This window comes from Coregonus clupeaformis, unplaced genomic scaffold (assembly GCF_020615455.1).
Source record: "Coregonus clupeaformis isolate EN_2021a unplaced genomic scaffold, ASM2061545v1 scaf0076, whole genome shotgun sequence".
NCBI lineage: Eukaryota > Metazoa > Chordata > Actinopteri > Salmoniformes > Salmonidae > Coregonus > Coregonus clupeaformis.
Window position 1 is genome coordinate 657501 of NW_025533531.1, and position 14340 is coordinate 671840.

Consider the following 14340-nt stretch of genomic DNA (forward strand, 5'->3'; position numbering starts at 1 on the left):
AATGGGAGGGGGTAGAGAGAGAGAATGGGAGGGGGTAGAGAGAGAGAATGGGAGGGGGTAGAGAGAGAGAATGGGAGGGGGTAGAGAAAGAGAATGGTAGGGGGGTAGAGAGAGATAATGGGAGGGGGTAGAGAGAGAGAATGGGAGGGGGTAGAGAGAGAATGGGAGGGGGGTAGAGAGAGAGAATGGGAGGGGGTAGAGAGAGAATGGGAGGGGGTAGAGAGAGAGAATGGGAGGGGGTAGAGAGAGAGAATGGGAGGGGGTAGAGAGAGAATGGGAGGGGGTAGAGAGAGAGAATGGGAGGGGGTAGAGAGAGAGAATGGGAGGGGGTAGAGAGAGAGAATGGGAGGGGGTAGAGAGAGAATGGGAGGGGGTAGAGAGACAGAGATGGGCTGTAGTTGTGTTGCTAGAAGGGAACCAATAGAAGGATGTCCTGTCCCATCTGGCTCCTTGTGTTGATTCTCCTCAGTATGATGCTGGTTAGTTCCCATCTGGCTCCTTGTGTTGATCCTCCTCAGTATGATGCTGGTTAGTTCCCATCTGGCTCCTTGTGTTGATCCTCCTCAGTATGATGCTGGTTAGTTCCCATCTGGCTCCTTGTGTTGATCCTCCTCAGTATGATGCTGGTTAGTTCCCATCTGGCTCCTTGTGTTGATCCTCCTCAGTATGATGCTGGTTAGTCTCTCAGAGTCTGGCATGGATTCATGGATTCATGGTCATCATGATTTCATACAGTATGTGCTGTAGATAGTTTATTAAAATGATACAGACCATGATCATTATATTGACTACCACTCCCAGCTTCTTTTTACCTCAAGTGGACAGGTTAGGTTTTGGCTTTAATGTGTTGCAAGGACAAGACGCTGCAGTGTCTTTCCTAGAGAGGAGGAAAAGACTGATAGAGAGAATGTCTGTCAGCTGATAATACCCATCTCTCCTGCTGTCTATCTACAATGTTGGTTAGGGCTGGGAATTGCCAGGGACCTCACCGTACGATATTATCACTTACGTGCCGCTATGATATGTATTACGATTCTCACGATTTTGTCCTCCATCACTAATGTTGTTGTGTCATTTTTCGACAGACAAAGAGAAACGAGAGAGAGAGAGAGAGAGAGAGAGAGAGAAGCAGAGGGGTAGTGAGAGGGGGGTATAGAGAGATTCTGCATGCAGAATTCTGCAAAAAATATCCTCTGTGTACAACATAAAACACCAAATAATGCATGCAGAGCAGAATTAGGCCGATACCCGCTAATTATCAAAATCCAGAAAAGAGCCGTTAAATTCTATAACCACTTAAAAGGAAGCGATTCCCAAACCTTCCATAACAAAGCCATCACCTACAGAGAGATGAACTTGGAGAAGAGTCCCCTAAGTAAGCTGGTCCTGGGCCTATGTTCATAAACACAAACAGACCCCACAGAGCCACAGGACAGCAACACAATTAGACCCAACCAAATCATGAGAAAACAAAAAGATAATTACTTGACACATTGGAAAGAATTAACAAAAAAACAGAGCAAACTAGAACGCTATTTGGCCCTAAACAGAGAGTACACAGTGGCAGAATACCTGACCACTGTGACTGACTCAAAATTATGGAAAGCTTTGAATATGTACAGTTTCAGTGAGCATAGCCTTGCTATTGAGAAAGATTGCCGTAGGCAGACCTGGCTCTCAAGAGAAGACAGGCTATCTGCCCACAGCCCACAAAATGAGGTGGAAACTGAGCTGCACTTCCTAACCTCCTGCCAAATGTATGACCATATTAGAGACACGTATTTCAACCAGTGAAGAACAAACACCATTGTAAATACAACCCATATTTATTTATTTTCCCTTTTGTACTTTAACTATTTGCACATCATTACAACACTGTATATAGACCTTGTGTGAGTGTAATATTTAATGTTCACTTTTTGATCATTTCTGTGTATCTGCCTGCAGTGCTTCACTGAAGAGACCAACATCACTTACTGTATTTATGCCTGCAGTGCTTCACTGAAGAGACCAAAATAACTTACTGTACAGTCGTGGTCAAACGTTTTTAGAATGACACAAATACTAATTTTCACAAAGTCTGCTGCCTCAGTTTTTATGATGGCAATTTGCATATACTCCAGAATGTCATGAAGAGTGATCAGATGAATTGCAATTAATTGGAAAGTCCCTCTTTGCCATGAAAATTAACTTAATCCCAAAAAAACATTTCTACTGCATTTCAGCCCTGCCACAAAAGGACCAGCTGCCATCATGTCAGTGATTCTCTCGTTAACACAGGTGAGAGTGTTGACGAGGACAAGGCTGGAGATCACTCTGTCATGCTGGTTGATAAAATAAAAGACAGAAAGCTTTAAAAGGAGGGTGGTGCTTGAAATCATTGTTCTTCCTCTGTTAACCATGGTTACCTGCCAGGAAACACGTGCCGTCATCATTGCTTTGCACAAAAAGGCCTTCACAGGCAAGGATATTGCTGCTAGTAAGATTGCACCTAAATCAACCATTTATCGGATCATCAAGAACTTCAAGGAGAGAGGTTCAATTGTTGTGAAGAAGGCGTCAGGGTGCCCAAGAAAGTCCAGCAAGCGCCAGGAAAGTCTCCTAAAGTTGATTCAGCTGCGGGATCGGGGCACCACCAGTGCAGAACTTGCTCAGGAATGGCAGCAAGCAGGTGTGAGTGCATCTGCACGCACAGTGAGGCGAATACTTTTGGAGGATGGCCTGGTGTCAAGAAGGGCAGCAAAGAAGCCACTTCTCTCCAAGAAAAACATCAGGGACATACTGATATTCTGCAAAAGGTACAGGGATTGGACTGCGGTAAAGTCATTTTCTCAGATGAATCCCCTTTCCGATTGTTTGGGGCATCCGGAAAACACCTTGTCCGGAGAAGACAAGGTGAGCGCTACCATCAGTCCTGTGTCATGCCAACAGTAAAGCATCCTGAGACCATTCATGTGTGGGGTTGCTTCTCAGCCAAGGGAGTGGGCTCACTCACAATTTTGCCTAAGAACACAGCCATGAATAAAGAATGGTACCAACACATCCTCCGAGAGCAACTTCTCCCAACCATCCAAGAACAGTTTGGTGACGACCAATGCCTTTTCCAGCATGATGGAGCACCTTGCCATAAGGAAAAAGTGATAACTAAGTGGTTCGGGGAACAAAACATCGACATTTTGGGTCCATGGCCAGGAAACTCCCCAGACCTTAATCCCATTGAGAACTTGTGGTCGATCCTCAAGAGGCGGGTGGACAAACAAAAACCCACAAATTCGGACAAACTCCAAGCATTGATTATGCAAGAATGGGCTGCCATAAGTCAGGATGTGGCCCAGAAGTTAATTGACAGCATGGCAGGGCGGATTGCAGAGGTCTTGAAAAAGAAGGGTCAACACTGCAAATATTGACTCTATGCATAAACTTAATGTAATTGTCAATAAAAGCCTTTGACACTTATGGAATGCTTGTAATTATACTTCAGTATACCTTAGTAACATCTGAGAAAAATATCTCATAACACTGAAGCAGCGAACTTTGTGAAGACAAATACTTGTGTCATTCTCAAAATGTTTGACCACGACTGTATATCTGCCTGCAGTGCTTCACTGAAGAGACAATACACTGAGTGTACAAAACATTAAGAACACCTTCCTAATATGGACTCCTTTTGCCCTCAGATCAGCCTCATTTCATCAGGGCATGGATTCTACAAGGTGTCGAAAGAGTTCCACAGGGATGCTGGCCCATGTTGACTCCAATGCTTCCCATAGTTGGCTGGTTGGCTGGATGTCCTTTGGATGGTCGACCACTCTTGATACACACGGGAAACTGTTGAGCGTGAAAAACCCAGCAGCGTTGCAGTTCTTGACACAAACCGGTGTACCTGGCACGAACTACCATACCCCATTCAAAAGCACTTAAATATTTTGTCTTGCCCATTCACTCTCTGAATGGCACACATACACAATCCATGTCTCAAATGTGTCAAGGCTTAAAAATCCTTCTTTAACCCGTCTCCTCCCCTTCATCTACACCGATTTGAAGTGGATTTAACAAGTGACATCAATAAGGGATCACAGCTTTCACCTGGATTCACCTGGTCAGTCTGTGTCAAGGAAAGAGCAGGTGTCCTTAATGTTTTGTACACTCATTGTATGAAGCCCATCTATCCTGGAGGAGGAAATGATTGTCCAAACACAAAGTTTTCAAGTGGCACTGACCCAATGATAGACCATGTATATGCACACAGTACACTCACGGGGGACAATAAGATGAGAATCTTGCAACCTAAATGACAGATTAGAGTCTTCTCTTTAAAGCAATAGCAATTTGCATTCCAAACCATGTTTTCCCATGATGAGGGTAGAGGAGAAATAAACATGGGATGTAAAAATATATACAGTGCATTTGGAAAGTATTCAGACCCATATTAACCCATTTTGTTACGTTACAGCCTTAGTCTAAAATTGATTAAAATCATTTTTTTCCCTCATCAATCTACACACAATACCCCATAATGGCAAAGCAAAAACAGGTTTTTAGAAATGTTTGCTAATTTATACAAAATAAAAAACTGGAATATAACATTTACATAAGTATTCAGACCCTTTACTCAGTACTTTGTTGAAGCACCTTTGGCAGCGATGTCAGCCTTGAGTCTTCTTGGGTATGATGCTACAAGCTTGGCACACCTGTATTTGGGGGAGTTTCTCCCATTCTTCTCTGCAGATCCTCTCAAGCTCTGTCAGGTTGGATGGGGAGCGTCGCTGCACACCTATTTTCAGGTCTCTCCAGAGATGTTCGATCGGGTTCAAGTCCGGGCTCTGGCTGGGCCACTCAAGGACATTCAGAGACTGGAAACAGGATGCACCTGAGCTCAATTTCGAGTCTTATAGCAAAGGGTCTGAATACTTATGTAAATAAGGTATTTCTGTTTTTAATTTTTAATACATTTTGCAAAAATTTCTAAAAACATGTTTTTGCTTTGTCATTATGGGGTATTGTGTGTAGATTGATGAGGAAAATGTTTTTAAAAATGCATTTTAGAATAAGGCTGTAACGTAACAAAATGTGGAAAAGGTCAAGGGGTCTGAATACTTTCCAAATGCATTGTATGATTACCACTATTTTCTCTTAGTTAACAATTCTAAGCTTCGCAAAAAGGGAATGTGAATAATATAAAATTAGAAACATGGCATTCTCTCGCCCTCGGCTCGCAGGCTCCTGCTAATGTCAAACATGAAGGCTTCCTAGCCCACTATAACATGACATTCTCTCGCCCTCGGCATGAAGGCTTCCTAGCCCACTATAACATGGCATTCTCTCGCCCTCGGCTTGAAGGCTTCCTAGCCCACTATAACATGGCATTCTCTCGCCCTCGGCATGAAGGCTTCCTAGCCCACTATAACATGGCATTCTCTCGCCCTCGGCTTGAAGGCTTCCTAGCCCACTATAACATGGCATTCTCTCGCCCTCGGCATGAAGGCTTCCTAGCCCACTATAACATGGCATTCTCTCGCCCTCGGCTTGAAGGCTTCCTAGCCCACTATAACATGGCATTCTCTCGCCCTCGGCATGAAGGCTTCCTAGCCCACTATAACATGGCATTCTCTCGCCCTCGGCTTGAAGGCTTCCTAGCCCACTATAACATGGCATTCTCTCGCCCTCGGCTTGAAGGCTTCCTAGCCCACTAAGCAACACAGACTGGCGCTTTCCACCCACCGTTGTTGGATCAAGGTGAGCGGTTTTCTCCTCAACGGCTCGCATATCTGTCCATGGCATCATTAGGCCTGGGCTTTTGATGGTCACAAAAAAGATCTCTCTATATTATACTGAACCAAAATATAAACGCAACATGCAACAATTTCAAAGATTGAAATCAGTCAGTTGAAATAAATTCATTAGGCCCTAATCTATGAATTTCACATGACTGGACAGGGGAGTGGGCAGGGGAGCAGCCAGGGGTGGGCCTGGGAGGGCATAGGCCCACCCACTGGGGAGCGAGGCCCAGCCAATCAGAATGAGTTTTTCCCCACAAAACGACTTTATTACAGACAGAAATACTCTTCCGCACCCCTGCCCCCCCCCCCTGACGATCCTGCAGGTGAAGAAGCCAGATGTGGAGGTCCTGGGCTGGTGTGGTTGTGAGGTTGTGAGGCTGGTTGGATGTGCTTATGGTAGAGAAATTAACATTAAATTATCTGGCAACAGCTCTGGTGGACATTCCTGCAGTCAGCATGACAATTGCATGCTCCCCCCAAAACTTGAGACATCTGTGGCATTTTTTTGGCTGACAAAACTGCACATTTTAGAGTGGCCTTTTATTGTCCCCAGCACAAGGTGCACCTGTGTAATGATCATACTGTTTAATCAGCTTCTTGATATGCCACACCTGTCAGGTGGATGGATTATCTTGGCAAAGGAGAAATGCTCACTAACAGGGATGTAAACAAATGTGTGCACAGAATTTTAGCTAAATAAGATTTTTGTGTATATGGAAATTGTCTGGGATCTTTTATTTCAGCTCATAAAACATGGGACTAGCACTTCACATGTTGCGATTCTATTTTTGTGCATTTTGTTGTGTTACAGCCTGAATTTAAAATGGATTAAATTGACATTTTGTGTCACTGGCCTACACACAATAACCCATAATGTCAAAGTGGAATTGTGTTTTTAGAAACTTTTAGAAATAAAATAAAAAGCTATGATATGTCTTGAGACAATAACTATTCAACCCCTTTGTTATGGCCAACCTAAATAAGTTAAGGAGTAAAACTTGTCTGGATGGATCAACAACATTGTAGTTACATTGTAGTTACAAGAAGGAAGCCTTTACAGAATAATAATATTCCAAAACATGCTTCCTGTTTGCAATAAAAGGCACTAAAGGAAAACTGCAAAAAATGTGGCAAAGAAATGATCTTAATGTCCTGAATACAAAGTGTCAAGCCAATCCAACACGACACATCACTGAGTACCACTCTTCATATTTTCAAGCATGGTGGTAGCTGCATCATGTTATTTTTTTTATTTTTTTTATTTAACCTTTATTTAACCAGGTAAACCAGTTGAGAACAAGTTCTCATTTACAACTGCGACCTGGCCAAGATAAAGCAAAGCAGTGCGATAAAAAACAACAACACAGAGTTACATATGGGGTAAAACAAAACAAAGTCAAAAATACAACAGAAATACATATAATATACAGTGTGCAAATTTAGCAAGTTATGGAGGTAAGGCAATAAAATAGGCTATAGTGCAAAATAATTACAATTTAGTATTAACACTGGAATGATGTGCAAGAGATGATGTGCAAATAGAGATACTGGGGTACAAATGAGCAAAATAAATAACAATATAGGGATGAGGTAGTTGGGCGGGCTAATTTCAGATGGGCTGTGTACAGGTGCAGTGATCGGTAAGGTGCTCTGACAACTGATGCTTAAAGTTAGTGAGGGAGAAGTGTCTCCAGCTTCAGAGATTTTTGCAATTTGTTCCAGTCATTGGCAGCAGAGAACTGGAAGGAATTGCGGCCAAAGGAGGTGTTGGCTTTGGGAATGACCAGTGAGATATACCCGCTGGAGCGCAGACTACGGGTGGGTGTTGCTATGGTGACCAATGAGCTAAGATAAGGCGGGGATTTGCCTAGCAGTGATTTATAGATGGCCTGGAGCCAGTGGGTTTGGCGACGAATATGTAGTGAGGACCAGCCAACAAGAGCGTACAGGTCACAGTGGTGGGTATTATATGGGGCTTTGGAGACAAAACGGATGGCACTGTGATAGACAACATCCAATTTGCTGAGTAGAGTGTTGGAGGCTATTTTGTAAATGACATCGCCGAAGTCAAGGATCGGTAGGATAGTCAGTTTTACGAGGGCATGTTTGGCAGCATGAGTGAAGGAGGCTTTGTTGCGAAATAGGAAACCGATTCTAGATTTAACTTTGGATTGGAGATTCTTAATGTGAGTCTGGAAGGAGAGTTTACAGTCTAACCAGACACCTAGATATTTGTAGTTGTCCACATACTCTAGGTCAGACCCGTCTAGAGTAGTGATTCTAGTCGGGTGGGCGGGTGCAAGCAGCGTTCGGTTGAAGAGCATGCATTTAGTTTTACTAGTGTTTAGGAGCAGTTGGAGGCTACTAAAGGAGTGTTGTATGGAATTGAAGCTCGTTTGGAGGTTTGTTAACACAGTGTCCAATGAAGGGCCAGATGTATACAAAATGGTGTCGTCTGCGTAGAGGTGGATCTGAGAGTCACCAGCAGCAAGAGCGACGTCATTGATATACACAGAGAAAAGAGTTGGCCCGAGAATTGAACCCTGTGGCACCCCCATAGAGACTGCCATAGGTCCAGACAACAGGCCCTCCGATTTAACACATTGAACTCTATCTGAGAAGTAGTTGGTGAACCAGGCGAGGCAGTCATTTGAGAAACCAAGGCTATTTAGTCTGCCAATAAGAATGCGGTGGTTGACAGAGTCGAAAGCCTTGGCCAGGTCAATGAAAACGGCTGCACAGTACTGTCTATTATCGATCGCGGTTATAATATCATTTAGGACCTTGAGCGTGGCTGAAGTGCACCCATGACCAGCTCGAAACCGGATTGCATAGCGGAGAAGGTACGGTGGGATTCGAAATGGTCGGTGATCTGTTTGTTGACTTGGCTTTCAAAAACTTTTGAAAGGCAGGGCAGGATGGATATGGGTCTGTAACAGTTTGGGTCTAGAGTGTCACCCCCTTTGAAGAGGGGGATGACCGCGGCAGCTTTCCAGTCTCTGGGGATCTCAGACGTTACGAAAGAGAGGTTGAACAGGCTAGTAATAGGGGTTGCAACAATTTCGGCGGCTAGTTTTAGAAAGAAAGGGTCCAGATTGTCTAGCCCAGATGATTTGTAGGGGTCCAGATTTTGCAGCTCTTTTAGAACATCAGCTGTCTGGATTTGTGTGAAGGAGAAGCGGGGAGGGCATGGGCAAGTTGCAGTGGAGGGTGCAGAGCTGGTGGCCGGGGTAGTGGTAGCCAGGTGGAAAGCATGGCCAGCCGTAGCAAAATGCTTGTTGAAATTCTCGATTATTGTAGATTTATCGGTGGTGATAGTGTTTCCTAGCCTCAGTGCAGTGGGCAGCTGGGAGGAAGTTCTCTTATTTTCCATGGACTTTACAGTGTCCCAAAACTTTTTGGAGTTAGTGCTACAGGATGCAAATTTCTGTTTGAAAAAGTTAGCCTTTGCTTTCCTAACTGCTTGTGTATATTGGTTCCTAACTTCCCTGAAAAGTTGCATATCGCGGGGGCTATTTGATGCTAATGCAGTACGCCACAGGATGTTTTTGTGCTGGTCAAGGGCAGTCAAGTCTGAGGAGAACCAGGGGCTATATCTGTTCTTAGTTCTGTCTTTTTTTGAATGGGGCATGTCTATTTAAGATTGAGAGGAAATTACTTTTAAAGAACAACCAGGCATCCTCTACTGACGGAATGAGATCTATATCCATCCAGGATACCTGGGCCAGGTCAATTAGGAAGGCCTGCTCGCTGAAGTGTTTTTTGGGAGCGTTTGACAGTGATGAGGGGTGGTCGTTTGACCGCGGACCCGTTACGGACGCAGGCAATAAGGCAGTGATCGCTGAGATCCTGGTTGAAGACAGCGGAGGTGTATTTAGAGGGTAAGTTAGTCAGGATGATATCTATGAGGGTACCCATGTTTACGGATTTAGGGTTGTACCTGGTAGGTTCGTTGATAATTTGTGTGAGATTGAGGGCATCTAGTTTAGATTGTAGGATGGCCGGGGTGTTAAGCATATCCCAATTTAGGTCACCAAGCAGTACGAACTCTGAGGATAGATGGGGAGCAATCATCGTATGCTTGTCATCGTTAAGGACTAGGGAGTTTTTTAGGATAAAAATAAATGGAATAGAGCTAAGCACAGGAAAAATCCTAGAGGAAAACCTGGTTCAGTCTCCTTTCCAACAGACACTGGGAGAAGAATTCACCTTTCAGCAGGACAATAACCTAAAACACAAGGCCAAATATACACTGGAGTTGCTTACCAAGATGACATCGAATGTTCCTGAGTGGCTGGCCTAGTTACAGTTTTGACTTAAATTGGCTTGAAAATCTATGGCAAGACTTGAAAATGGCTTACAGCTGTAATCGCTGCCAAAGGTGATTCTAACATGTATTGACTCAGGGGTGTGAATACTTATGTAAATTCGATATTTCTGTATAACATTTTCAATAAATACGCAAATATTTCTAAAAACATGTTTTAACTTTGTCATTATGAGGTATCGTGTGTAGGATGAGAAAAAAATATATATTTATTCCATTTTTAATTCAGACTAACACAATAAAATGTGAAACAAGTCAAGGGGTATGAATACTTTCTGAAGGCACTGTAAATATATATATATTTTGTACATTTCAGTCTGATATGAGTTTCCATAACCACACATTACTTACACTATATGTATATTTTTTTTACTGACACATTTTTGTCAGCTTCCTGCTTCCCCTGTTTGTCTCCTGGCCTCTAGAGGTCAGCTGTGTTCCCCTTTTGCCTTAGTTTTTCCTCATGTGTCCTAATTAGCTTATCTATGTCACCTGTGCCTTGTTTCCCCTTGAGTATTTTAGCTGTGTGTTTTCCCCTTGTTTCTCACTTGGTTATTGCGTCCTGACTGTGTGTCTCCTGCTTTGTCTCACCGTGTCTGTCCTAGTAAGTTGTTGAAGTTATCTTTAGTTTGTTTTTCTCCCTCGTGGAGTTGTTTTGTTTTGCCTCCTGTTTTGGAATATTAAATCTACTTGCCTGAGTATTGCCTTGGGTGTTTCATTTGGGTCCTACAACATTTCCTCTGTGGCTAAGGGGTAGTACCCCCAGCTCTACACATCTGAGACCGGAGTTCTAACCCGGCATGTGACAGAATAACCAAGTCAATCATGGACCCAGAAACACTCAGTTCCCAGGACCTGTTGGCGGTGATCATTCGACATGAGGCTTCTTTCCAGCGCCATGAAGCCGTTCTCAGCCGACAAGAGGAGCTGATGGCTAGACATTCTCAACTCCTGGCCGAAATGATGAGTTCCCTTCACCAGCTCTTTGAACGCCTCCTTGGTTCTCCCCCTTCCCCCGGTCACCTCCCAGTGACGACAGGCCTTCTCGGTTGGCGGAGCCCCGACTACCACCTCCCAAGCCCTTTTCTGGGGATCCAAGCTCTTGTCAGGGTTTCCTCACCCAATGCTCCCTCACCTTCGAGCTCCAACCCTCAAGTTTTCCCACAGACCGTTCCAAGATTGCCTACCTCATTACCCTTCTTTCAGACAAGGCGCTCGCCTGGGCCTCTGCGGTGTGGCAGTCCCAGGAGGCCTGTTGTGACTCCCACGCTGCATTTGTAGAAGAATTCAAGCGGGTGTTCGATCATCCTGTCAGTGGGCGGGAGGCTTCCAAGCGCCTACTGTCTCTCCGTCAGGGCCCCCGAAGCACGGCAGATTTTGCCATTGAGTTCGAACCATAGCAGCAAGGAGCGGATGGAATGATGAAGCGCTGAGGGTCTGCTTTCAGGGAGGGTTATCTGAGCCCCTTCAAGATGAGTTAGCCACCCGTGAACCAGCTGAAGATCTCGAGTCCCTCATAGCCTTGGCCATCCGCCTGGACAATCGTCTAAGAGAGCGGAGAACGGCTCGCCGTCAGGTGTCTCAGTCCCAAGTTCCTCTGAGCAGCTCTGTTTCTCCTGTTTGGACTCCGTCATTCAGAGCTGCCCCGGCTCCTGAACTGCCCCAAGATTCCCCGGAGAGCATGCAGTTAGGCCGTTCCAGGCTTTCTTCCAACGAAAGGGAACGTCGCATGAGGGAGCGTCGGTGCCTCTACTGCGGGGTTGCCGGCCACTTCGCTCCACTTGCCCCGAGCTTTGGAAACGCCTGTCCCCGCCCAGCTACAGGAGGGTTGTGATGGGGAAAATTAGAGCTCCTCCTACTAACGCGGTCCTAGCTATTCCAGCCACTCTGTCCTGGGAGGGCCACCAGCATCGGGTCCAGGCTATGATCGATTCCGGTGCCGCAGGTGATTTTATGGATGTAACCTTGGCTAAGGAACTTAAGATCCCTACCCAACTACTTCCTCAACCCCAGGCAGTTACAGCCTTAGATGGCCGACCTCTGGAACCAGGAAAAGTTACTGAGGCGACTCAGTCCCTGCGACTTACCATCTCTCAACACCAGCAGGAGGAGACCTTCTATCTCATTGACTCTCCCGAGTATCCTATTATCCTGGGTCACCCTTGGCTATGCAGACATAATCCCCAGATCGACTGGCCTACTGGCACCATTCTTAGCTGGGGTCCCACTTGCCAACTCACCTGCATGCTTCAGAGTTCCTCAGCCCCTAGTACCCAGTTTCAAGAGTCTGTTGACGTCTCCCGAGTCCCCAGTGTTTACCATCGGTTCAAAACAGTGTTCAGCAAGGCCCGGGCTACTGCCTTACCGCCTCATCGCACTTATGACTGTGCCATTGATCTACTCCCTGGGTGCTGCCCTCCTAGAGGTCGGATCTTTTCCTTGTCCTCCCCGAGCACGCAGCTATGGACACTTACATTAAGGAGTCCTTGGCAGCCGGCCTCATCTATGCCTCTACTTCCCGGCTGGGGCGGGCTTCTTTTTGTTGAAAAGAAAGACGGGGGTCTGAGGCCTTGTATTGATTACCGGGGACTCAACAAGATCACGGTTCGGAATCGATACCCTCTTCCTCTCATGGCCACTGCTTTTGAGCTGCTTCAAGGGGCTTCCATTTTTACTAAGCTGGATCTCCGCAATGCTTACCATCTCGTGCGGATCCGGCCAGGAGACGAATGGAAGACGGCGTTCAACTACGCCCACGGGACACTATGAATATCGGGTGATGCCGTTCGGGCTCACCAATGCCCCCCGCAGTATTCCAAGCCCTGATTAATGATGTTCTCCGGGATATGCTTAATCTGTTCGTCTTCGTGTACCTGGACGATATCCTCATCTTCTCGAGGTCACTGAAGGAGCATGAGGGGCATGTTAGCCGGGTTCTCCAGAGGCTCCTTGACAATCACCTCTACGTTAAGCCTGAGAAGTGTGAATTTCATGTTTCTCAGACTCAGTTTCTCGGGTTTATTGTCACTCCCGGGCACCTAGAGATGGATCCCAAGAAGGTCAAGGCGGTCCACGATTGGCCCACACCTGCCACGGTCAAGGAGGTTCAACGGTTCATTGGCTTTTCTAACTTCTATCGGAAGTTCATCAAGAATTTCAGCTCGGTGGTAGCCCCCTTGACGACGCTTACCAAGGGAGGAGGGACCAAGATTCACTGGGGTCCGGAAGCAGCAGGGGCCTTCGAGGATCTCAAGCGCCGCTTCACTTCTGCTCCGATTCTGGTGACCCCTGACCCAGAGAGACCTTTCGTGGTGGAGGTGGACGCCTCAGAGGTGGGGGTGGGAGCCGTCCTGTCACAGAGGGGTGCGGATGGGAGATTACACCCTTGTGCCTTCATGTCTCGCCGCCTGTCTGAGGCCGAGCGCAACTACCACGTGGGGGATCTAGAGTTGCTTGCGGTTAAACTGGCCTTGGAAGAGTGGCGCCATTGGCTTGAGGGGGCTCAGCACCCTTTCCAGGTTCTCACAGACCACAAGAACCTGGAATATCTCCAACAGGCTAAGCGGATGAACCCTCGGCAAGCACGATGGTCCCTTTTCTTTAATCGATTCCAGTTCATCCTGACTTACCGACCTGGCACCAAGAACGTCAAGCCGGATGCTCTGTCTCGAGTCTATTCTCCCGAGGTACAAGAGAAGCCCTTGGCATCGATTATTCCGAGGTCTAGGATCGTCGCACCTCTTCAGTGGGAACTAGAAAGAGGGGTACGAGAAGCTCTTGCCCATGAGCCCGATCCAGGCGGTGGTCCTGCCGGTCGCCTGTACGTTCCTCTCTCGGTTCGGGCCCGCGTCTTGCAGTGGGGTCATGAGTCGCCCTTGACATGCCATCCTGGCAGTGCTCGCACACTGGAGTTCCTCCGACGGCGGTTTTGGTGGCCGTCCATCAAGAAGGACGTGCAGGTCTACGTTGAGGCCTGCCCTGTGTGCAACCAGGGAAAGTCGACACGCCAGCGACCCCAGGGACTGCTCCATCCCTTACCTGTTCCTCGAAGGCCATGGTCACACCTTTCGCTGGACTTTGTTACGGGACTTCCTCTATCCCAGGGCAACACCGTCATCCTTGTGGTGGTAGACCGTTTCTCTAAGGCTGCCCGGTTTATTCCCCTGCCCAAGCTGCCCTCGGCTAAGGAGACTGCTGAGCTCCTCATGAACCATGTCTTCCGGATATTTGGCA

General features: G+C 46.5%; 1 protein-coding gene across 1 annotated transcript in view; it reads left to right on the top strand.

The window, feature by feature from the left end:
• The window catches only part of LOC121555392 (serine/threonine-protein kinase DCLK1-like), a 160802-nt gene that overhangs the window by 2655 nt on the left and 143807 nt on the right, over window positions 1-14340 (top strand). The window lies entirely within an intron of this gene.